We start from the raw sequence: 25,601 nt of genomic DNA on the forward strand, positions 1-25,601 counted from the left end.
GTTTCAGGCCTTTAATTACTCATTTTCAGGAAACTACTTGTTCTCTGGAAGAAACAACATTTTGCTTTGAATCCAGCTACACCAAAGTTGGACCAGTAAAGAAGTGTGGTCTCCACACGGGGACCCTCAGAACCCAAGAGACGAAATCCTGAGTCATTCAGCAACTCTTGGTTCTAGAGGTGGACGGTCGGTGAATTGATTTCACTCAGACTTCAGGCCTGCCTATGGCAGAGCTCTAGAAACTAGCCTGGGTTTCTATATCTTTGGTTGTCTCCTGACTTAACCCCCTTGCATTAGTATAGAAGGAGGAGGGGCAGGGGGGCAGGGAGAAACAAACAAACGAAGAAACAAAGGAAAAAGAGAAAATTAAAGAAATCCTGTTCTGGATAAAAGTCAGAACCCACACGTTCTCACCGTCTACACTTTGAGGGGGTGTTGATTTCCCCTCTTTTCATCTCTGAACAATGAAGGAGATGGCAGGCCGATTAAAATTTTGTTTCCCCGAAAGTTTCAAAGCACTGAGTTGTTTTATCTGGGTCGCGTCCACGAGGACTCGGGAGTGCTGAGAAAAATGTTCTCTGCTCCGCCAGGGTTCCCTGCTTTTGCCCTCCTGAGAAGCATCGACTGTAAATGTTACCCACGGTACCCCAGTGAGCAGTGTTCCATCACGGGTTTCCCAAAGAGCAGCCTTAAACAGGACAGACACTTTGCTAACAAAAGAGCCTTGGGGGAACCTGCTGACTGGTCTTACCTCACTCTGGTCTCCTGGTTTCTAACCCAGCCCTCTCCGTGTCGTCCCCAAAGACCTAGGACACCTAATTCTTCATCAAGCCTCTGCTCTTAACTCCTTGGTTACTGCTTAGTTCAGATCAAGCAGGGGAATCTTTTAATTCTTTATGCAGGGAAAAATTTCCAACATGCAGAAACAAGTTAATGCAAAGGACTCCTAATATCCTTCGCCCACTTACTCCAAATGCTGGTAATTTTCATTTCCTTTGCTTTCTCTCTCTAAAATTTATGTATAATGCCTACGTGTGAATAGGCACAGATCTCCTTTATTCTGTAATTAATAAAAATGCTGTTTTATTAGAGACGAATTTCTTTGCTTGGATACTTACAGACAGAAAACCAGATGTTACTATTCGACCTATTTCCTGAAGGTTCTATCCACAAGTTTCACTGTGTTGAATTTTGAAGATGCGCACAAATATGGAGGTGATCTGGTAAAAAGCCAGTGTTCAGGCAGTGAGTTGTAATTCCTGTCACAAAGTTTTTTAAGGCAAATATTCCTCATTTCTAACAACAAGATGTTAGACTCATGCTGAGCATCTTCAAAGACAATAATTCCTGATACCTACAATGACATAATAGCATGCAAGCCTGGTACTCTCTGAATGTTTAAGGCAAAGTTGCTTTTTAACTTTGATTGGCTATTGAAAGCGTTTGACGTATCTATTAATGAGAATATAGTAGTTCAGAGGGGAGCCTGCGTGGCTCAGTCGTTTAAGCTGCCCAACTCCTGATTTCAGCTTGGGTCAGGATCTCGTGGTTTGTGGGTTCAAGCCTTGCATCAGTCTCTGTGCTGACAGTGCAGAGCCCAGTTGGAATTCCTCTCTCTCTCTCTCTCTCTCTCTCTCTGTCTCTCTCTCTCCTGTTCTCTGCCTCTCCCCTGCTCATGCTCCTCTCTCTCAAAATAAATAAATAAATAACTTTAAAAATTAAAAAAAAAAAAAAGAATATAGTGGTGCAGAAACCATGTCCCAAACGTTAGTCCCTGGGGGAATCATCCAAAAATAATGCTATCACTTAATCCTCCCCTTTACCCCCACCCCAAGCCTACACCTACGTTTGGCCTCAGCACCAGATTATTCAGCATCTTAAGGACTAGGCAGCTTCTAACCAGACAGCAGCCCTCCTTGGGGAAAGCCACCCTTCAGGTAACCAGCCCAACCCATGTCAGGGCAATCTAGCAGAGAGAGACACAGCTTGGGGGGGCCATCTTGCCACGATCCTGCCAGGACAAGGTCCTTCTCCACTCTCCTTGGAACACAGTAAACACCACAATGGACCAGTATGGCCCCCCAGTGTCTGTGGACATCTGAGCCCATGAGTAAATTCTACATTTCCATTTTTACTTACCCATCATGGACCCATTCCCCATGAGGTTACCACAATCCTTTGTAAGCCTGTTCCTATCTTGTTCCAAATGAAAAAAGGAAATCATACAAAACTGACCATACGTTTACTGTAACAGTAAAAAGGGGCATTGCCATTTATTTGTCTTAAAACCACGTCTTCCCAGTTTCTAAAGAGGCAACAAATTCTCATCCGTATTCTGTTATTAACTTCTCTATCTGAGATCGACAGAGGAAGGTCAGGAGTTGAAACACTTTGGATGAGGGCAGTATGGTTCTAAAAACGACGTATGGGCGCAGCAAAGAGATAATGAACCACAATTTTAATTGAAGACCCAACAGAAGGCTCGCTCGTGAATGACTGATTAATCCTGGTATTAAACATCCATACACTGGAATGGTCATCAGCACTTAAAATACTGCAGGGAAATGATGTAACAGAGGAATGCCCAGTGATATGGAGAACTGTTATGATACTATGCCTGGGAAGTTAAAAATCAGGGTCCAAGAGACAGTTATGTCAGAGACCCATTTTGTTAAAAGGAAAAAGGCAAGAGAGAACTACCAGGAGGCCCTAGGTACTATGGTACTAATGGTGGATGGTCTTTCTTTTCTTATTTGTTTTTCCTCTGTCTCCTTCGGTTCATCTCGATTTCTGAACATTTACAGTAAATAGAAATTAAATTTTAATGTAAAAGTTACAGAAGTGACACGTAAGGTTCCATGTTTTTTAATAAATGCCTGTGTAACACGCAGCACACAATATCTATACTTGTCAAGCCCCACGGGTGCGTACCAAAACGCATGCTCTTTGTTAAATGTCTACAGCAAGAAAAGAGGAGCCCTGTTTGTAACTAGTAAGGAAACCCAGAAGATACTCATGTGTCTTGTCACGGTCATCTATCCAACATCAACCCATCTGGTCAATATTAATAAAGGGGCTTTTCCACGCCAGGAGCTCTGGTCGGCACTAGGAAATAAAGCATGACAAGGCTCTGTCCTGCCACTGGGTGTCCCAACATTCAGGAAGTCTGTGTTTGTCGACTTCAATTCCGCCCACATAAAACTGTGGAGCTTGGAACCAGCCAATGAGATGCAAACTTTTTAAGGGTAAAACAATAGGACCAAGTGCTCTATATTGTCCCTAAAATGACACACGAATCTTAAAATGTATACTGTTTGGATTATTCATGAACAGCCTGCAAGAAGGATGTCCCAGGGATTTTGCCAAGGACATGCCTGAGATTACAGATAAGGATCAAGCATCTGGAGCTGCCCCCACAGTGGAAAACTACATCACTCGGTGGAACTTTTCCATCCACTGGAGGGTTTGCTTGAGAACACGCGCAGTGTAAGGCACTCTTAGCCGCCAAGGTCGCTCATTACACACAGGTTGAGGACCGTTTTTCTATTCAAAGCTTACTGCGTGAGCACAGTTTCACTCCATTGAGTAAGACTGTGTGTGTGTGTGTGTGTGTGTGTGTGTGTGTGTGCGTGTGATGCCCTCCAGCAACACATTAAGAAATAATCCAATTACAATTCAAATAACTATTGTTTCAACACCTTCTCTATGTGGTTAATATTATTCTTCAACATCTTGGTTGATTTGAACTCATCTAAACCGAGGAAATTGTTATCACATACTAAATCCTCAACTTCTCAACACCGAGTTGCAATTTCCTTAATTTTGAAGCACGTGTCAGTTCAGCTCTATAGGCTCCAATGGAGCGACGATTTCAATGAATGCAATTTCATAAGCGTCACATGTATTCTCATGTTTTTTTAGCAACTTTGCTCTTAGCCAATTCTGTACGCCTCTAAAAACTCAGGAGTATTAAAATCAGTATTAGGGACCCTAAATATGTCAATGTAACACTCGGGGCTAAAGAGAAAAGAAATTCCTAGGAACATTTATTTTGACACAGTAATTTAAAGGAAATTTCCTGTTTCAATGATCGTGTTTCCACATATAATTTGTGAACCATTCTATGAGTTTCGAGGTTTTTTATCCATACAACTGGCATATATAAGCCTAGATGTTACAGCCTCCAGATGGCAGTGGTCACCATAAGGCCTGGTCTGCCCACAGGGCATGGGTCTAGCACCCGTGCCACACAATTGGAGGCGACACAAAATCACATGGCCATCCTGCCAGGTGTTGTCCTGCTCCTCTGTCCCCTACTGAGATCTGGAGAATCATGTCCCAATTACTTCCTCAGCAGTCACCCCTGACCACCCTGAGAAGTTATCTTGAGCTGTTTAAATTAACTTAGATTTTGACCTAGACTGTCAGTTTTTTTAAGTGTGTCAGTCTCATTTATAAGATACTATATATCAGCATCTATTTTTGTCTTGACCGTCCACATACATTATTTTGTCAAGAAAATACGCACTCTTTTAAGTTTTTTTTAAATTTATTTGGAGAGAGAGAGAGAGCACAAGTGGGTGAGGGGCAGAGAGAAGAAAAGACAGAAACTCAAGCAGGCTCTGTGCCATCAACGCAGAGCCCGATGTGGGGCTCGAACCCACAAACTGTGAGATCATGACCTGAGCAGAGATCAAGGGTTGGATGCTTCACCGACAATGCCACCCAGGCGCTCCCATACTAATTTGTAAAGAAAGATAGTAAAATGTACTATAATGTCACCCAGATAATGGAAATTTACAGAGAAGCCTGCATTAGACAATTGCTCCCCGTTCTTTTACAAAATGTTTTGAGTCAGATTCAGAAGGCTTTTCTTTGTACAACACTTAATATGTGTGTATGTATTTGCTAATCTATTTATATCACAAATGGAATCAGAAATGAAGCCAAGGAACAAAGTGTTTGCCATAAAGAGCGCATTTACATTTGCGAGAGTGGATTCAGGCAACCTACAGAAGTCACCAAGTTGTAGGCCGGCTCGTGGAGGCAGGTGTGTCAAAGAGTGAGCATTTGCCACACCGTATCCTCTGCGCTGGACCCAGTCGGCATCGTACTCTTTCTGCACCGTGCCCTGCACAATGCAGGTAAACACCCTCTTCATGGTATCCTTTCTCTGCAAAGCCGGAAGGAGGCCCTTTCCCTCTTGAGGGTACAGTGTGCAGTTCAGATGGAGGCAGGCCAGCCTTCCAAAAAATGTGTTTACTCTGTTTAAATGCACTGAGTTGCACTGGAACTGTGACCCAGGCTAATTCACGGTTTTCATTTGATCTCAGTACAAACCTCAGCACACAGTTTGGGGGAAAACTACAGTATCTGGGGACAAATGGAAGTGACAATTCTAAATGTGTTGTCGATGACAGGCAGAAGGCAAGCTGGGGTTTGCCTGGTGGACGCTTGTTGCATCCTGTATTTATGGGCACAAAAATAATCCTGCAGCGAGAATTTTAGGAAGCAACCACCTATTGGCCAAAGACCTTCACTGCTTTATTTGCCAGCGATGGACCTGAGGCCTTGCAGGGACTTTTCCTTGGAACCGGCTGAACTGTTGTCACTAGAGGGTGCTAAATGTCCCTTTAAAGGGCCCTAAGGGTGTGACTAATTCTTCACTTGAGGTTTTTTGTATTGACATCATGATCCTACATAGTTGTCTCCTTTTTATCCATTAACGTTAAAATCCACCTTTCATAATGGAGAAAGCTTTTCAAAGAAGTTTACACTGGTCATCAGTGTAACATAAGGAAATCTACTTGGATAAGGAGCAAAGATAAATTATACAGATATGCACCTTAGACTAAAGCCACCGTTTTTTCTGGGTGAGATCTGACCATGGAAATCACAGAATTGTTCTACCCCGCTCTCAGTGATCCCAAACCATAAAAACATTCTACTGCTCAGTAATTCCAAGTGGTTCAATATCTTCCTCATGCATGTTCCATCACATTAACAGGTCAGCTTTGGGTGTGTTTCTTTCTGTGTAGACAACACTGCCTTCACGTTCGCACCTTGCCTAAACTCTGATATCCGAAGACCCCTTCCAGAAACAGACTGCGGGAAGGGTATGGATTATATCATAATATGTGGGAGATACCTTCTGATGCCATCATTTATTTATTTTTCTTAATTATAGTTTTGGGGCTATGTTTATAGAGCATCACTTATAAAAACAATACACTATGTAAAAATACATATGAAATAAAGTTACCTTTAAAACTGAATAAGGAAGTTTTACTGAAAACAATCCTATTATGTGATTACACTGACTTCTAGGCCATCTAAATGCTAAACGCTTAAAGCAAAACACAGTGCCTTGGGAATATTTGCAAGAAATGTAAGTGACTTGCAATTTTTCTCTTCTCGTCCTCACTTGTGCTTTAAAATACCTATAGTTTTTTTTTTTTCTTTTATTCTTCTCCCCCTTCCACTTTGGTTCATATACCAACGAAGGGAGAGGTCAGTGGGTGACAGTCGTTTGTCTGGTTCATGGCCATCTGAAGGGGGGGCTGCATGTGGGACAGGCTCCCACCGATCTCTGAAGAGGTGACAGAAAGTGTGGCTGGCGATGCATTTTCCTCTCGGTCTGCCAAGAGAGCAGAGGTTCATTTTCAATGTGCTCTATGGAAGGATAATTAAGGCAGTGTTTCGTCTGCTGGTCTGCGACTTTTAAAGGGAAACAAACTTCACCTTTGCACATAAATGGCACACGGTGGATGGGGCGAGGTGTGGAAAACTGTGACCGGGGGACCCCGTGCCCAGCCTCAGGCGACGCCACTCTAGACAAAGGCACTGGCAGGAGGGGCGCCTGGGTGGCTCAGTCAGTTAAGTGTCTGACTTCGGCTCAGGTCATGATCTCGCAGCTTGTGAGTTCGAGCCCCGCATCGGGCTCTGTGCTGTCAGCTCGGAGCCTGGAACCAGCTTCGGATTCTGTGTCTCCCTCTCTCTCTGCCCCTCCCTTGCTCACACAGTCTCTCTCTCTCTCTGTCTCTCTCTCTCTCTCTCTCAGAAATAAATAAACATTAAAAATATTTTTTAAGGCACTGACAGAAGAGAAGAGCCCCCACACTATCGGCTCCCCCAGATGAACAGCTTAGGTGGAAACCGAAGGATGGGAGGGCAGAGCTGGCTTCTGGGTCACCAAGCGAGACGGTTGGAGACCACCTGGGCTGACACCCCTCAGGGAGCACGAGTCTAGTGAGTCCAGTCACAGGGGCCTTGGCTCCGGGCGAGGAGGCCTCAGCGTGGCCTCAGCCTCAGTGAGTCAAGGAGTCATGGACTCCACCTGGGCCCGTTTTCCTTTGGCAAATCAACTGGTGATGTTGCAGGTTTGTTCAAGGGAGGAATTAGCACGTACTGAGTACCCTGCCATGTGCCACCCTCCCCGTGCCAAAGACTGAGGGCAGCAAACCCCCGGAGCCCCTGGTGCTCTGTCCTCATGCAGAGGACACTTCTTCATGTCCTCCCGTGCTCGGCAACCATTTGCTGAATGAATGAATGAATGAATGAATGAAGCACGTCAACAGAGCCCAGGAGCACCAGGGAAGGAGAGTACCGGCCATGCCCATGGGCAGCCCAGGAGAGGCCCTCAAAAGCCCAGAGTCTGACTTGAACTTGGCGTTCACCTGGTTTTCCACTGCATGCTGACCAATTCCTGAGAAGATCTGCATTCGAAATTAAGAGGGAAGCTGGCACTCAAGCTGTGAGCCACCCACGCCTCCCCCCACCACATGCGCACACGCACAATAGAACGACAGCGAGGAAGACACTGACTGATGCGGAGAGACAGAGACACAGAGAGGCTGGCTGCCCCACCACCGTGCCACCCCCACGTTTCCAGGCCACATGACCCACGTAAATTTAGAGGCGACTTTCTCCAGCAATTCCCCCAAATCAGGCCGTGCGGGGGAAGAAGGCAATTGGTCCCTTCGAGACCTTCCACCAACTCTGTGTGTGACGGGATTTCCCTCTCGGTAACTGAACTGACAACACCTGGCAGTGAGAAGATATTCCATAAGAATAACGAACTACCAACCACGTAAACGAGTGACTGAAAGAAGGAGACTCTGTCCTGTGTTTTGCCTGCCTCGTGATATCTTTACGGCACGTTTATTTCAAAATAAAATAACAGCTTTTGGCGCTACCCCAGCCCTTGCAATTTTCCAAAGCAACTCTGACTAAGGCTATTTCCAGCGACACTGATTCAGCACCTGGGTCGGTCCCACGTGCAATTAGTGAAAACCGTCAGAATGCCGGGTTCGTTGCACTTCTGGACACTTGCCGCGTCACCCACGGTGACTGAATCGCCAAGAGAGCCCAGCAAGATTCGCCATCACAGGTGCCCATCTTATAAGGTGACATCGACACTGCTCCCATCAAAAGGGGGGGGCCCATGTGCCCACCCTTCGAAGCTGGGAAGACCTGTCTCTACAGCGTTTAAGTTCAGCTCCTGCGCCCTCCAAGCTACCTGGAAACATGGTGCAGCTTCCACCCGCTTTCCTTGGCAACAGCCACCCTCGCACCTTGACCGCCATACTGAGAGAGAGCCCAAGGCGCACGGAGAAGCCATGATGGAGACTCTGAGGGAAAAATGCCTGTCTCAGCCCAGTCAACCCTTGGAACCACGGAGAACAGAAGTGATAAAGTGGTCACTGTGAGTTTTAAGCCCCCGAGTTCCAGAGTGAATTCGTTCTAAAGCAAAAGGTGACTGCAACGCCCTCAAAAGTTTCCTTACTCAAACACGTTTTTGCAACCTTTTTATGCAGCCAATAATTCTTCTGTGATCGCTTGTCCATTCGTCAAACCCTTCCTGGCATCGACTCTATGCTCAGCCCCGTGTCAGGCACCGAAGATGTGCGAAGGAAGGGAAGCAGTCATCGGCCAAACACACACACAAAAAGTACGTATCTGTTGGAGAGAAAACGTGCCAAAATTTCAACAGCATCTGACTTAAAAGACGTAAGAGGCGAACATCGCGAGTTCTTCCCACCCTCTTCCCCCCCACTTCCTCTCCGCTCATTACAGGTGCATGTGCCTCGGGTCACCTGAGCCCCCCAGGGCAGGGACCCCTGGGTCCTGGCTGTGACCTCCCTCCTCGGTCCCCACCCCGTGCCTGCAGCCTGCTGACCCTCCCCATTCCCACTTTCTGGAAGCATCTCTGCCCATCCACCTTAGGTTACTTTCCCCAGGAGACATGGGAAAGCTTTAATTTCCCCTCTGTGACTTCCACAGGAATGGGGCTGGTAAATGAGAAGCAGAGGGAGAGGGTTCATTACCCCGAGTTACTAAAAAGAGAAGCACCAGTGTTTGGAAGGTGGTGCTATTATTCCCCTTGAAACATTAGCCGCTAGAAACCAGGGGCCCTGTCCCCCGTGTGGCGTCTCAGGCTTCCGGGATGCCACAGGGGTTTCCACTGGGTCAGTTGTGACAATGGGGAGAGCCATCCGGAAGACCGCGAGGTGGGGCCTGGCCAACCACCACCCCAGAGCAGAGGGGAGACACACAGGTACCCACGAGGGGGCCCTGTTTCCCGGATCTGCGGCCCCGGGTGTTCCTCATCCCCAGAAAGAGCGTGAGAAAAACAGCAGTCCCCACGGAATGCTCTCCACACATCTGTGGGGCTTCTTTATAAAGAAGGTCAAGTTCTCTTACTTTCCAACTCACGTACTGAATTCCTGTGGATGAAGCAACCCTATTCTGAGCCCGGAGGGCCGGAGCACCCAAATCTCACCTCCCAGACTTGGAGATAATCTGCATCTGAGATATCTGATTCCAGGTGACTTCAAGCTCTTTCAAACTTTTCATCAGGAACAGAAGCCATTAGTATGTCTCACACCGCTCCATTTTACGGAATTCTTGCGCTGCGAGCTCTTTTTATTATTTTCTTAACAGCCAGAAAAAAAAAAAAGGAACTGGGAAAGTTCACAAAGAAATTTTTCAACTGCCAGGGGTGACCCCTAACCCAAGCCTTTGTGCCTAATCTGTAAAAGGGAGTGAGAAGTATTGCGTACCTTTGGAGTGGGGGGCTCTGTGTCTTTAAGAGAGCAGGGAAACCGCTAACAATGAGGCTACACATACCTTGTGCTTCTTTGTTAGTAACTGCAAACCAAAAACAGATGTGAAATATCAGCGGCCACCTTGTACTGACCCATGGACGTTGAGGCTAATCCAGACCATTCTTAATAACTCAAAACCGCCACCCTTTAGCTTTCTAATTTTTTTCTCACTTACAAGTGCAAAAAAGAATTGACAGACACATTAAGGTCCATTTCCCTCTGAACACATACAGATTTTCTCCGATAAGAGCCGGGAGTAAGAGCTCTCCCCGCGAAATCGTGCAGCTGTGAACGGACTCTGTGCCCGCGTAGGTGTTCATCGCCTTCAACCAAACAACAGCTGGAAGGAGAGAATTTATGCTGAAAATCAGATATTCCGTTGTTACCTTTTCTCAGCAGCAGTAAGTGCAGAATTTCTTGAATTAGTAGACTGCTTGGAAGTAAAAAACCAGAGGTTTTGGGTATGAATCCAGCAATCCAAAAACGCTTCTCTAACATCAAAACCGTTTTAATTTCCAACCATCTTCCTGAATTCAAAAGTAATGAATGTAAGTGAAGAAGAAAAATCAATGGGTACAGGCATGATTCATAACCCCCCAAATGAAGGAATCAATCATTCTGCACTAAATTTGAACATTCTATCAACAGTACGTCTATTTACTAAATCCAAGAGGAACTCCTTTAACATAAAATCAAAGACAAAATTGTTTCAGACATTGTGTATTGTTTTTTGCCTGAAAGCAGACACAAGGTGGAATGAGTATTAGATGCAAGGCTAGACGTTGATTGATTTTTAACACCTATCAATACGGCAATTACACCGTCATGTGACACAGGGCTTCCTGGTCTCACACTGAAATTGGATGGATGCAGAGTTATAGTTGGAAAATTATTAGACGCAGTCACTTGACCGTATTTCACCACTGTAAGACCATGGATGGTACATATACAGCATGCCACCATCTAATGCATCGCTTTCTAGAAGAGAAAAAATAATTCTGCCAAACAAAATTAGTCGTAACACTTTCTTAATCCAACAGCTGTAAGACACAGCCCAATTTTTGAAAATAACTATGTGCCTTACGGTAGATGTGATGCAGTCTACTTATGAAAGAACCCATCATGAGAGCACTAAAATGTTATCTGTCATACACCAAAAACTAATACAATGTTATAAGATGTCAGCTATAACTTAATTAAAAAATTAAAAACCAGAATTTGGATAAAAGCAAGTCACGATCACAAGATTCTGCCATTTATAAACTGTCCAATAAATAGTAAAAGAAATGCAAGGAAATCAATATAAGGAAGCCAAACCACAGTATTTGGGGCCTTATCCATATGAAAAAAATGAAAAATTTTTATTACGGCAGCACAGGTAAGAATGTGGAGGAAAGAACACTCTCATTCATGTATGTGTATTATGAATACAGATTCAGATCTTATCGGAAAATAATTCATCCTTTCACTCAGCAATTCCTATTTTTTTAGAATCCACCTTTTAGAAACACAATAAACAAAGACATGGGTGCAAGAATGTTCACTCTAACACTCTTTAGTAATAGTAAAAAATGAGAATAAGTTGGATACCTATCAATCAGAGACTAGATAAACATATTACACAGTATTAAGAAGAATGAGACAGATCTAAATTCACTGCATAGAAAATTTTTGCGGTATATTAAGTTCAAAACATTATCAGATGTGTGTTAGTATATGCAGAGAAAACATTCTGAAGTATAAACCTCAGTTTACAAGTTGGAACCATGGCATAACAGCCTCTTTTCAAGTCAAATACTTGGGGAAAGTTGGACTGTAACAAGTATGTGTTACTTTTATAATCAGAAACAAATCTTCAATTCATATCTTAATGTAGAAATATTAAAATGCCACAAATCTGTAATACATTAATAAAAACTTATTAGGCTACTGATTAGATTTTAAAGAATAAATAAATACAATAATACATATTGGTACAAAGAGGTGGAGTTTTGTTCATTTACTCAAGAAACATTTGTGCATCTATATTGTTAAATATAATGTTAGTAAAATAATGACTTGTTAATAAAAGTTTTTTGAGGAAAATGAAATTTTAGTTGGGTCCCACAGGATTAGCATGTGTTCAGACGGTGGGAAAAAAGTGGCAAAATCTTTTAGGAAAAAAAAAAATTTTAACTTGGGTAAAGTATTTGATTCACCACACAAGGAACAAATAAACTACAGGTTAAGATTATTTTGAAAAAATGTGTCAAAGTGAGGAAATATCTTGACATCTGTAGACAGATACTTGGTAACTCATTTGAGCAACGAGGACTCACAAGAATAATTCAAAGGGCACTTGACATAAAATTCTTTTGATTAGAACACACTGTATGACACTGCACGAAGAGAAGCCTGTAGAAATTATATGTATCTTAAATCTAACTTAAGCCAGGTTTGGTTCTGAAAGTAAAAAAGAGTAAATATGAAATAGATAAGAAATTATGTTACTGTTTCTGTGGCTAATACCTCATAGGAAAAAGGGAAAGGTATTAATCTTAAGAAGTTAGAAAAAAGGAGGAAAATAACAAAGATATGAATAAAATTAATAAAATAGAGAATGACCATACAAGGGAAAAGATTAACAAGTCAAATCTTTGAAAAGATTAGTTATTTATAAGCCCTTGGTGAGTATTATTAAGGGAAAAACAGAGAAAGTAAAAATAACCAAAGTCAACAGTGAAAAATGAGCCATTACTACAGATCCTATAGACATTAAAAGGATTATAAAAGAACATTATAAACAATTTCCTATCAATAAATGTGGAAGTTTAACTGAAACAAATAAAATCTTTGGAAAATATAATTTACCAAAACTTCCAAAGAAAAAAAACACAAAATCTGAACTCCTATAACTATTAAAGTCATAGATTGATTAGATCATCTAAATCCTTCCTAAAAGAAAACCAAAAAGGAACATTCCAGGCCCAGACTTATTTAACAGCAAATTCTGACATACACTTAAGTAAGAATTAATGCTAGTCTTATACAAACTCTCCTAGGTAATAGAAAAAAGGAAAAGCTTGACTCAAGATGTGACTAAGACACTATGAGAAAAAAAATTATAGGCTGACCTCACACATAAAAGCAGATGCAAAATAAACTGAACAAAATCTCAGAAAACCAAATCCAACAGTATATGAAAGACAATAAATATATTATGGTCAAGCTGGGTGTATTCCAAGAATATACGGTTATTTCAATCAATGTAAATTATACATACATTGTAAGGAAGAAAAATCATATGACAATCTCAAATAAAAGAAGAAAACACATTTAATTAAATTTGATATCAATTCATAATAAAAATTCTTATTAGATTAGAAATAAAAGAGAACTTTGTCAGTCTCATAAATAGCATCTATGAAAGCTTACAGTAAGCCACCTACTTTAATGATGAAACACTGAAATTTATTCCTTTTAAGTTAGGAGAAAAGACAAAGAGGGTCACAATCACCACATCTGTCACAAATGGTCCTGGAGGTCCTAATCAGTACATAAGTAAAAAATGAAATAAAATGCCAAGGAAAAAGTAGATAAAACTTTAGCTATTTGCAGATAGTATCATTTTTTACCTAGAAAATCCAAGAGAATTTAGAAATGAATCATCAAAAATATCTTAAAAGATGGGAATAAATCTAGTACAAGAGGTGCAGGACCTTTATATAGAGAACCACAAAGTATTATCAAAAGAAGGATTAAATAAATGGATAAGTATACCATATTCATGGATTGAAAGACTTAATACTGTAGAGATGTCAAGTCTCTTCAAACTCATCAACAGATACAATGTAGATCCAATCAAAATTGCAATAAGATATTTGGAGAACTTGACAAATTGATTCCAAAATTTATGTAGAAATGCAGAGGGTCAAAAATAGAATAGATGTTATTAAAGAAGAGTGAAGTAGGATAACTTGTTCTATCAAACATTATTAAAGGCACAATAATTAGGTCCGAGTAGTATTCATGCAGGTATGACAAACAAAACAATGGAAAAGAAAAGATGGCCCAGAGACAAATTTACACACATAAGAACATGCTTACTTGTGACAAAGGTGGCATGCAGAGCAGTGAAGAAAGGAAGAAATCTCTAGAATATGGTGTTGGGAGAAATTGGATATCCATATGGAAAAAAAGCAACTTGACAACTAGCTCATACCATCAAAAACCAATCAGTCAAAGGTCAAAAACCAATTCCAGTCTAATTGTAAATATAAATGTGAGGCAAAACAATAAAGTTTCTAGAACATAATGTAAAGGATAGCTTCATGACTTTGGGATGGTGAAGATTTTATAAATAAGGCATAAAAACCACTAACTATAAGGGATGAGACTGATAAATTGAACTCCATTATAATTAAGAAAAAATTAAGAAATTCTTTTCCTTTTTTTTTATTTTTAATTTTTTTTTAACATTTATTTATTTTCGAGACAGAGAGAGACAGAGCATGAACGGGGGAGAGTCAGAGAGAGAGGGAGACACAGAATCTGAAACAGGCTCCAGGCTCTGAGCTGTCAGCACAGAGCCCGACGCGGGGCTTGAACTCACGGACCGCGAGATCATGACCTGAGCCGAAGTCAGACGCTTAACCGACTGAGCCACCCAGGCGCCCGAGAAATTCTTTTCATCAGAAGACACTACTAAGGGAATAAAAAGCAGTCAATGGAGTAGAAGGTGATATTTTTAACACATGTGACCTACTATTCATATCAAGAATACCTATAAATCAATAAGAAGATACACAACCCAAGGAAACACAGGGGAAAAAACTGAACAGGCATTCAAAAAAGAAGCTACCAAGTGCCTACTGAATCTATGAAAAAGTCTTCCACCTCATTATTAATCCAGGAAATGCAACTTAAAACCAAAAGAAGGGGGGCGCCTGGGTGGCTTGGTCGGTTGGGCGGCCGACTTCGGCTCAGGTCATGATCTCGCGGTCCGTGAGTTCGAGCCCCGCATCGGGCTCTGTGCTGACAGCTCAGAGCCTGGAGCCTGTTTCAGATTCTGTGTCTCCCTCTCTCTGACCCTCCCCTGTTCATGCTCTGTCTCTCTCTGTCTCAAAAATAAATAAACGTTAAAATAAAAAAAAAATTTTTTTTTTTTTAAAAACCACAAGGAGGGGCGCCTGGGTGGCTCAGTCGGTTGAGCGTCCGACTTCGGTTCAGATCGTGATCTCACAGTTTGGGAGTTTGAGCCCCACGTTGGGCTCTGTGCTGACAGCACAGAGCCTGGAGCCTGCTTCGAATTCTGTGTCTCCCTCTCTCTCTGCTCCTCCCCGCTCATTCTCTGTCTCTCTTTCCTTCAAAAAAAAATTTTTAAACATTAAAAAACATTTAAAAAAATAAAACCACAATGAGAAAACAGAGCATATACATCAGAACGTCTAAAACGAAGACCGACAACTTTTTGGCAAAGATATGGAGTATCTGCCTACTTTTCACCTGCAGCTGGGGTTTAGAGGATACCTTTAGTTATGAGTCAAGGTTCTTCTAGAAAACACTATATTCAAAGAGGTCATTGAAGAGAGTTTAGCGGAAGAACTTACAAAGATGAGGGAAGAATTTAGTAAAAGCTAGAGGGTGATGAAGTCCTGAGGGTTAGCAAGAAGGGGAAGCCATCATGGTCCTCAGGCTCCCAATGCCAAGGAGAAGGTGGTTATCAGCACCTGGAAACAGACGTAGATGAAGCTGTAATTATAGGACATGGTAAACAATAGGAGCTGTGGCCTTCTCTAGAGGAAAATCGTCAGTGCCAACCTTTGGCCAAAGGGAGAAAGCTGGGGAAATAAATAATCGAACTCTGTCTCTCTCTCTTCCAACCCTGTGATTTCCTTCTGGTGTTTAAGCTGAACTCAGTGGAAGACAGAGGACCAGGCAGCCCATGGGATGCAGTTCAGAGATGTGAAACCCGGAGGCAAGGGTCAAGGCAGAGAAGGAGAAAGAGTGGATTGGAGAAGGAAACAGAGAAAATCCAGCACATCTGTGTCATTAAAGACTTCGCAATGTCACTACACAATAAACGTACAGTGAAAGGTATGGCATATGCACCAAACACACACACACACACACACACACACACACACACACACACACACACCGGCACATTCTCAGCAGTATTATCTGCCATAGCCAATGCTGGGAACATCTCTAAAGCCCTTCAGCAGTAGAATGAATCATAAAGTGTGGCACAGTTATACATCGGGCACTCCATAGCAATGAAAATGGAGAAACTACCAGAAACCACTGCTACGCACAACATTGTGTATCAATCTCACAAACATAATGGTGAGGGAAAACCTGACAGAAAGGAATACACTGTACGATTACTATTGTATAAAGATCAAAACGGAGGCAAAGCTACGCTATAGTGGCCAGATATGCACGTTTGGATGAGAAATCTACCAAAAACAGTGAAGAAGTGATGATCAAAAAAGGTAATTAAGATATTAAGGTAATATCTCCCTGAGAGGGAGGGAGGGAAGAGTAAGGATGGGGGAGGGGCACAAGGGTGGGTCTGTTCCTGTATTATGATGAATCATGCTATACATTGATTTTCAGGTACTTTTCTTTATGTGTGATGTTTTGAAAGTTTTCAAAAATTAATAAAATGGTGTGTGTCACCATGAGACAGTAGATGTCAGGCACGCATTGTCTTGCTCTCACAGGTAAACATTGCATCTGGCTACAGATGGGCAAGATATAAATCAGGACAGCCACCTGATCTGGGAGAAAGGAGCAATCGAGAAACACTGCCATCCGATGAGCTTCCAAATAAGAGAAACTCAGATCAGGTGGTAGAAAGCATTTTGTGTACAATACTCTATACATAATCCTCTCATTCTGCAAAAGAGGAAGGAAGGAAGGAAGGAAGGAAGGAAGGAAGGAAGGAAGGAAGGAAGGAAGGGGCACCTGGGTGGTTCAGTCTGTTAGGCATCTGACTTTGGCTCAGGTCATGATTTCACAGTTTGTGAGTTCAAGCCCCAAGTCGGGCTCTGTGCTGACAGCTCAGAGCCTGGAGCCTGCTTCAGATTCTATGTCTCCCTCTCTCTCTGCCCCTCCTCCATTTGCTCACTCTCTCTCTCTCAAAAATAAACATTTAAAAATATTTTTAATAAAAAAAAAAAGAAAGAAAGAAAGAAAGAAAGAAAGAAAGAAAGAAAGAAAGAAAGGAGGAAAAGAGAATGCTCCAGGGCTGCATTTTCTCTCCAGGCTAGCAGATCAAAAGTTTTCACACAAGGAATAATTTTACAGGTAGCAGATGAAACACGGGGCTAGGCAGTGAAGAAGGGATAATCTTGCTTTTTGGGAATATATTATCAGTTCCGCATTTTCCGGGTGGGAGGAAGAAGGCAGCGTCCCAAATACTTCCCATGACCCTCACCACTCCACAACAAGGGTTACCTCCTCCGTGAGGGCCCTCATCCTGGAGGTGGCGTTCATTTAAAACCCAGACAACAAATCGGAGCCACTCACAGATGCAGGGGGGGGCCGCCTTCCAAGTGAGGGACCAGCTAGTTCAGTCTTCCCGAGCCAGGCATAAGCTTGGCACATCAGAGAAACAGAATACTGGCGCGCCGTGAGCCAGGGCTCAGTAATTTCATCCTGAGTCTGCAAGGTGGGCAAAAGCCAGATCACATCGAGGGGTTTGGACTTATCCCCAAAATGGCAGGAAGCCACTGGAGCTGGAGAACAAATGGAGGCTGTACGATCCCACTCACGGGAAGCAAAAGCTTGTCAACGTGCACAAGTGGAAGCTGGGAGAACCCGCTAAGATATCTGCACCATCCAAGTAACGGAGGAGGGACCAGGACGAAACTGGCTGCTACACTGGAGGCAGGGAGCAAAGGAAGGAAAATCAGACAGGATCTGTGGTCTCTGGTTGTCATGTTGTTGTATTTATGGCCTTAGCAACTGGGAAGATGGTGTTTGCACTTTACAGAGATGGGAGAGACTTGGGAAATTCAAGTTTCGGGAGGGCAGATCAGGATTGGTACTTAAAGTCGAAGGCGCCTATAAACGTGTATGCTGAGATACCAATTAGGACATGGTTATGAACAGGGAGGTAAGGTTGTGAATCATTGAAATGTGGGTGGTTTTCAAGCCATGTGATTGGATCACAATTATTTTTGAGCGGGGGGGGGGGAGAGGTGAGTTAGACAACAAAGAAGAGGTGATCAAAGTTGGGTCTTGAGCTTGTCCATTTAGAAGCTGAGCGGAGAAAAGAAGAGGCAGCCTGTGACCTCAGGGAGCGCAGGAGTTAGATGCAGTGCTCTGTACCCATTGGGGATTTGTGGTCACAGATGTAGAGACCAGCCAGCACCGTTCTGCATGTTTTCTCAGGCAACATTCAGCAGCTCAAAGTGTACTTACTATACATGGGGCCAAGCCCTGGGCCAATCATCACAAAACCTTAATAGGTATGTCTCTGATTAGCCAGATTTTATAGTGGAAGGTATGGGCACAGAGAAGTAACCTGTCCAAAGTCACAGCATGTGACCCAGCAGGAGATGCTTATAAAGACGGAGGTGAGAACAGGAACCATTGACTTTGAAGCAAAGTATTTTTAACTCTGTATTTCAAATCCTTAAACACCATTATGACGCTACCTCTGAAGGAAATAAAAAGGCACTCTGGGACAAAAGAAGCTCCTAAAGCAGGAAACTGAGAAAAAGACACAATGTGTGACTTCAATTAAAATACTCAGGGTTATTGGGAAGGATATCTTCCACATCAATACAATATGGCGCATCACTGTGTGATGAATTAAAAGAGAGAAAAATGATACAGATGAAGTTCACTGAATTTGCTTTTAGGAAACCATAGTTCAGGTTTTGAATTTTGGAAACTAAAACAAAATAGTAAGTGACTTAAGAAATGCAGTAATGTGCAGCCTAAATTAGGCACAATTGCTCCTCTGAGCAAACCCAGGTAGCCTGAACTCTCAAGGGTATAGGCTTCACTTGACATGGTGATCAGGTAAGTATATGCAGACTCTGACACTCTTACTCGTGATATTCTTTTTTTTTTTTTTTTTTTTTTTTGAGAGAGAGAGAGAGAGAGAGAGAGAGCCCGTGTGAGTTGGGGAGAGGGGCAGAGGCAAAGGGAGAATCTTAAGCAGGCTTCACACTCAGCACAGAGCCTGATGTGGGGCTCAATCCCACGACCCTGGGATCGTGACCTGAGCCGAAATCAAGAGTCAGACGCTTAAGCAACTGAACCACACAGGCGCCCTGACTTGTGACATTCTAGATCAAATGTTTGCAATTTATGGTTTGAATATAAATATATGACAGGGGGCCACCTGGGTGGCTCAGTCGGTTGAGCGTCCGACTTCAGCTCAGGTCGTGATCTCGCAGCTTGTGAGTTCGAGCCCCGTGTCTGGCTCTGTGCTGACAGCGCAGAGCCTGGAGCCTGTTTCAGATTCTGTGTCTCCCTCTCTCTCTCTGACCCTCCCCCATTCATGCTCTGTCTCTCTCTGTCTCAAAAATAAATAAACGTTAAAAAAATTAAAAATATGACATGAACTAAATTTTAATATCCCTACGTAAAAGTAATAATTAGTCCTCCGGCCAGCTCAAGCCCTCAGTGTGAAGGGTGATAATTTATATTCTGTACAATCACTACAAATAGCACCATATGAAATCAGAGTTTTCTCTTACAGACAGAACTGCTTAAAGATAAACCTACAGTAGTTTTAATAATGTTTCATAATACACAGTCTCCTCCCTCTGAATAAGCTGCGGGGCGGAGAAAGTTCTGCTTTTAAGAAGTGGCACAACGTGGCTTGTTTCATATATAAATTTTGACCAAACACCGTTAACTAAATTAAAATATATAAAATAAGATTTGTACTTTTTCTAAAGTGTAAGGAAAGATTTACTTCGGAAGTGATGGTCTTTACAAAATATGAATTTTTGGTTTCCTTTCTCTTATTGTATCTATAAATTTACTAATAAAAGGTTTTGTCTTGATTTACTAACGTTTGAAAAGATGGATTATATTGGTAGGGCGAGAAGAGGATATTGTAAATTAAAAATCCATACATGAAGTGTATTCTCTTAGTTGCAATATGACAAATGATTGTGCACAGTTACAATCAATAACAGCTACCTGAAAGTTATAAAACGGATTTGGCCGTAACTGCTCTACTAGCAAAGTTAAAGCACTCAGACTATTTTTAATTACCAGTGGATGGTGCGGATCAAACATGTCAAAATATTCAGTTTTAATCAAGCAATTATCTACTTGTGGCTTCACATTTCAATGCGGGAGTTCGATCACCTATTTCCCAGGTATTTATCAAAGTTCAATAAAGGTCCAGCCTCATAAATCAATTTCAGACCAGACAAAAGGAATAAGCAAATTCTTGTTTATTTCAGTATTTTCTAAGCCAATCCCAAAGACAGCTATAATTGTCGTGTGACTCTTCAGTGGAAATCTGAGCAATCTTGCTCTGAACAATCTGTTTAGATACGATAATGATGGAAATAAAAAAACAAAAAACAAAAAAAGAAGGTATAAGCTCTATTAAACTATTTCTCTTGGACATAAAATATGTTTGGGGAAGAAATGAGTTGTTCCATATGAGCTAGGGTAGTTATTTCTTACGTGGGAGCAACTTTGGCTCGGTAAAATGGTTTATCAAAGGAGGCTTTGTGTCTGGGTGAGACCAGTTTTCCACTCAAAATCATTTCATTAAATGCCATTGGATCACAGGCTTCCAGGCTCCCTCCCTGAAATGTGGCCTATACAGTTCTTTAAAAACACACATAGATGGCAGGGGGTTGGGGCAGAGGGGACTTGGGCAGTGGGTAATGCTAAAAATAATATGGGTTCATGTTTATATCCTGCTCATGTTTTCTAAGTAGCCTGAGCATTTGATATTTTTAAATAAGTTATCCAATCACTGGTTGTCTATCACCGATAACAATCCATTATGATGGACCTGTACCTTTTCATGCAATCAAAACCGTAGTGTTATTATTGATAATAGCTTATATAACACCACGTCTGTATTCATAATAAACATTCCAATGAGTATCTGTCACGGACATCTCCCCCAAAAATACTCCGATAAAAATTTTCTAAGAAGATACCTCCTCTTTTCTACTTCATCTGGAGAGTGGTGTTGGTTATTATAATAATGACATATGCCACTAATTTGTCATATGCCAGGAATCACCATAAATGCTCTATATACATTAATTATCTAAGTTCACTCTTACCATAATCCTATGAATTGCATGCTATTCTTTCCATCTGACAAGCCACAGAGGCTTAGACAGGCTACGTCTTTCATCCAAGGTCAGAAAGTAAGGGGCGAGCCACAGTTGCAGCAAAACTCTCTCTGAGCAGGAAACCGGTGGTCATCCGGACCTGTCCCTCTGAACTTCCATCCCTGGTTAGTGTTCTATGTCTGATCCTCATGCCGTTCATTACTGTAATTCTCAACAAAATCCCGGTTACCCATGTGGAATACTCATCTACATCTAGCCCAATTTGCTACTGGATTTCAATGTTATTTCATATGAAAACAATCAATAACAGAAGGGGCCTGAATCTGGTTTCAAAAACATAATTTGAAAGGCATTCACTCCGAAAGCTCCAAGAATTGCCTGATCTCCGACCAGCACCCTGGAAAGGCTCCTCAGGGACCCTCCCTCTCCCCCTGGATGCCTCCCTCCGTCTAAAAATATACATCTGGCTCCTCCTTCTCATAAACAGAAACAGAGAGTTCCAGTATCCAAAGGCAAGGCTGCTCTTTTAAGAGGTACTTTGTTTTCGTAGGTATTCAAGGATTTGGAGTCAAAGCAGCAGAATTATTAAAATTAATCCAATTTTCTTTCATTTATTTTGTTAGTTCATACCTCTAAAAGATATATTTTGGAAAGTACCGTTCAACCCAGCCATTTACGAATCAAAGCCTTCTCTGGAATCCCAGAGACCTAATCCAAGCTAGACAGCGACACTCTGCCAGCTCCCGAGCCGTCCCCACTGGAAAGAATATGGAATGCGTTATTTGATTTGTGCTCACATTTAATTACAATGTCAAAAGTCTAACTTAAATGGCTTTAATCATCTGCCAAAGCTATGAGTCCTTCTGGCCTGAATGTCTATAAACAAAGAATAAATTCAAACATGTCACAAAGTGGCAGCGCCTTGTTGACCACTGGACGAGGAAGGGCGACGATTGTTCCCCGGGGAGAAAGTCGATTTCTTCATACACATGAGTCTTTGCCGGTCGTTTCCAACGATTAAACAGAACCTCACGAAGCAGAATGAGCTACTTGCACCGAAGTCCCGCAGCCTCGGAAACCCCAAACCAGCAGTGCCTGAATGGAGCTGCCGCTGACCTTCCCTGCTCCATTTCTGAGCGTTTTTTAAAACATAACTGCTTGTCTACGATATAGTAAGCAAAAGCATCCTTGATAACAAGATGCCCTGTCATTAGAAACTCCAAAATGCGGGAGAGACGGTAAGAAGTTATGTCTTCTTCAGTGAGATGAAGACAGGAACCACCTGGCTACAGAAACCCTCCAGAAACAAGAAACTCCAGTGTCCTCTCTTGTGGAAATATTTAAGAGTCTCTAAGGAGAGATGTCAACCCCAGCGCTACCGGAAATGACTTCCGAAATGCTCCTGCAAGAGACTTCTCGAGCCTCTTCTGTTTGAAGCCCTTCCTAAAGAAAATACAGAATGGGGGCAGAACACGAGCGCTCATGCTGATCCCAAACCGTGAGACCAACAGTCACAAAGCAAGGGTCCACCGTACACGGTAGGCACGCTGCTTTCCGCATTAAGCCACTATCGGAAGGCGTGGAGGTTGGGGGAGAAGCAACAGTCTTTGTAATTACAGATGAAGATCAGAAATTAATTTTAAAACCTAAAAGGGAAATGTATTTCAGATATTCCAAGACAGGGAGGAAAGACAACCTAAGAGGATTTTCAAGAGCCACTGCTGCTGGTGCGACTGGATGAAGGTCATGGGCAGTGAAGGTGACACCGCTCCCGTCTCCTTCCCGGCGTCTGTTCCACCATCACCAGCATTCACGCGCTCTCCGTGAAAGGCCACGTTTACACTCACAGGGGTCCCTGCCTCTGAGACTACTGCCTTCCACGGCCGCCCAAGCTCTGACCCTCCTCTGATTCGGATCTGTGCATCCAAATGCCTGCCAGACGTTTCAGCTGGAGGGACCCCAGCACTGCAACCCAACATGATCCAGACGGAGAGCACCGCTGTCCTCAGTGCTCTCCCTCAAAGCTCCCTCCACCCCTGCTCCGGAGCCAAGACAGAGGAGCCATTTGTGAGCCATCTCGCTATCTCATCCCCTCCAAGCAATCCAGCCCCGAGATCCCGCTGACTTTGCTACTTCACGGACTTCAGCCACGCCAGCATCTCGTGGGGGGGGGGGGGGGGAGGCGAGGCGTTAACTACATCCGTGGGAAAACAGCCTGTGCACCTCCCTCAGCTCACTGGAATTGGCAAACAAAGGGGAGAAAGCCAGCCCGAAGCCTCACAGTCTCTTCCAGTCCTCCTGGCGATCATGTCTTTGACTGCGATATGGGTCTGTGCGTATGAAAAGGGAGACCAGAAGCTAGAGGAGCCAGCCAGGGGTGTGAGCCAAATATCATGCCGGTGTTTTCCTTAAGGCACCAGATCAGCAGAGATACGTTCACTCCATTTCTTGAACGGAACACTGTTTTGACTATTGAGGGGAAAGGGTAAGTCCTGGGGGCGGCGGGGGGGGGGGGGGTGGGTGGGCATGAGCTCATAGACACGTAGATTGCAAGACGAGTCTTGAGGAAGAAAAGGACTAAGAGATTCACTGATGGGGCCTGTTACACACTCAGTGCAGGTGAACGCAAAGGAAAAGACCTTCTCTTCTCTGAGGTGTGGCAGTAAAACAACCCACAAATGGACCAAATTCCCTGTAAGCAGGAGCCCAGAGCCAGAGGTGATTAAGAAAACCCTGTAGCCACCTCTGTACCTCCCTCTCTCACTCAAGTCCATTTGTAAAATTTCATGCTAAGTAAAATCAGAGGCATCTACCATAACGTTAATCACAATTCTGTCCGTGATGGTGAAAATCCACAAACTACCTCGAGGAGTCAAAGCCAGACTGGAAGAATATATTGGAGTCTCTACGGTGTCATCAGAGAAAGAAAAAGATATTCGTGGCGGAAAAAGTTATTCTGTAATTATACCGACAAACAAAGAGAGCAATTAATAAAATTCCAGGAGAACTATTTTTAATTTTAGTAATTGAAATCATTTTCCTTTTAAATGTTTGGGGGTTTTTTAAATTTATTTTGAGAGCGGGAAAGCATGCAAGTGGGAGAGGGACAGAGAGAGAGGGAGAGAAAGAATCCCAAGCAGGCTCCACGCTGTCAATGCAGAGCCTGACGCGGGTCTCGATTTCACGAACCGAGAGAGCGTGACCTGAGCCAAAATCAAGAGTTGGACGCTCAACTGACTGAGCCACCCAGACGCCCCAATAACTTCCATTTTAATTGTTAAAATAAATTTACGGGGGCACCTGGGTGCTTCAATCGGTTGAAGCGACTGACCTTGGCTCAGGTCATGATCTCGCAATTTGCGAACCCCGGTTTCTGGGTTCAAACTCTGCGTCGGACTTTGTGCCGACAGCTCAGAGCCTGGAGCCTGCTTCGGATTCTGTGTGTGCATCTCTCTCTCTGCCCCTCCCCTGCTCTCTCTCTCTCTCTCTCTCAAAAATAAACATTACAATTTTTTTGTAAATAAATAACGTATGTTATTTCATTCATAAGGCGTATAACTTAATTAAAATAAATTGATATATTAAGCAAAAGACTAATACCTAAAAATATCAATAGATGTTACTTCCAGGTGATGGGGCTAACGAAGGTTTAATTTCTCTATGGTATCTACTAAATTGTCTACCGTTTATGACTTCGTAGTAGAAACGTTACTTTTTAAAAAGTTCAAGTATACAGATATTATTAGGACATACGGAAGCACAAAAGCAAGCAGTAACAAAAACTTATATAAAGAATTGGAAAATTATGTCATGTATTCTGTTGGAGAGAAGTCGTAGCAATCGAGAAAAATCCTAGTTTTGAGCATCTTATTAGACGATGATTTAGGGAATTTTCACCACCTGCCAGAAGTCTACCAGTTTATAGCAAGAGTCAACTGATCTCCGTCCTCAAGCCTGAGAGTCATTTTCCATGAGAGACACAGGGCAGCGAAGTGAGCAAAGTCCACGTAAGGAACAGAAAGTAGCCCATCCTGCCCTGGCCCGTGGTGATATTCAAGGGCATCATATTAAATTATTTGTTTTTAATGTTTATTTATTCTTGAGGGAGAGACAGCCAGAGCGAGAACGGGGTAGAGAGAGAAGGAGGGCAGAGAGAGAGAGGGGGACACAGAATCCGAAACAGGTTCCAGGCTCTGAGCTGTCAGCACAGAGCCTG

At 42.8% G+C, this 25,601-nt stretch overlaps 1 protein-coding gene across 7 annotated transcripts in view; it reads right to left on the reverse strand.

Annotated features, from left to right (window-relative positions):
• ERG (ETS transcription factor ERG) overlaps positions 1-25,601 on the reverse strand; it is a 263,074-nt gene that overhangs the window by 111,798 nt on the left and 125,675 nt on the right. The gene's annotated exons all lie outside the window — the stretch shown is intronic.

The sequence above is a fragment of the Neofelis nebulosa genome, chromosome 5 (genome assembly GCF_028018385.1).
Source record: "Neofelis nebulosa isolate mNeoNeb1 chromosome 5, mNeoNeb1.pri, whole genome shotgun sequence".
NCBI lineage: Eukaryota > Metazoa > Chordata > Mammalia > Carnivora > Felidae > Neofelis > Neofelis nebulosa.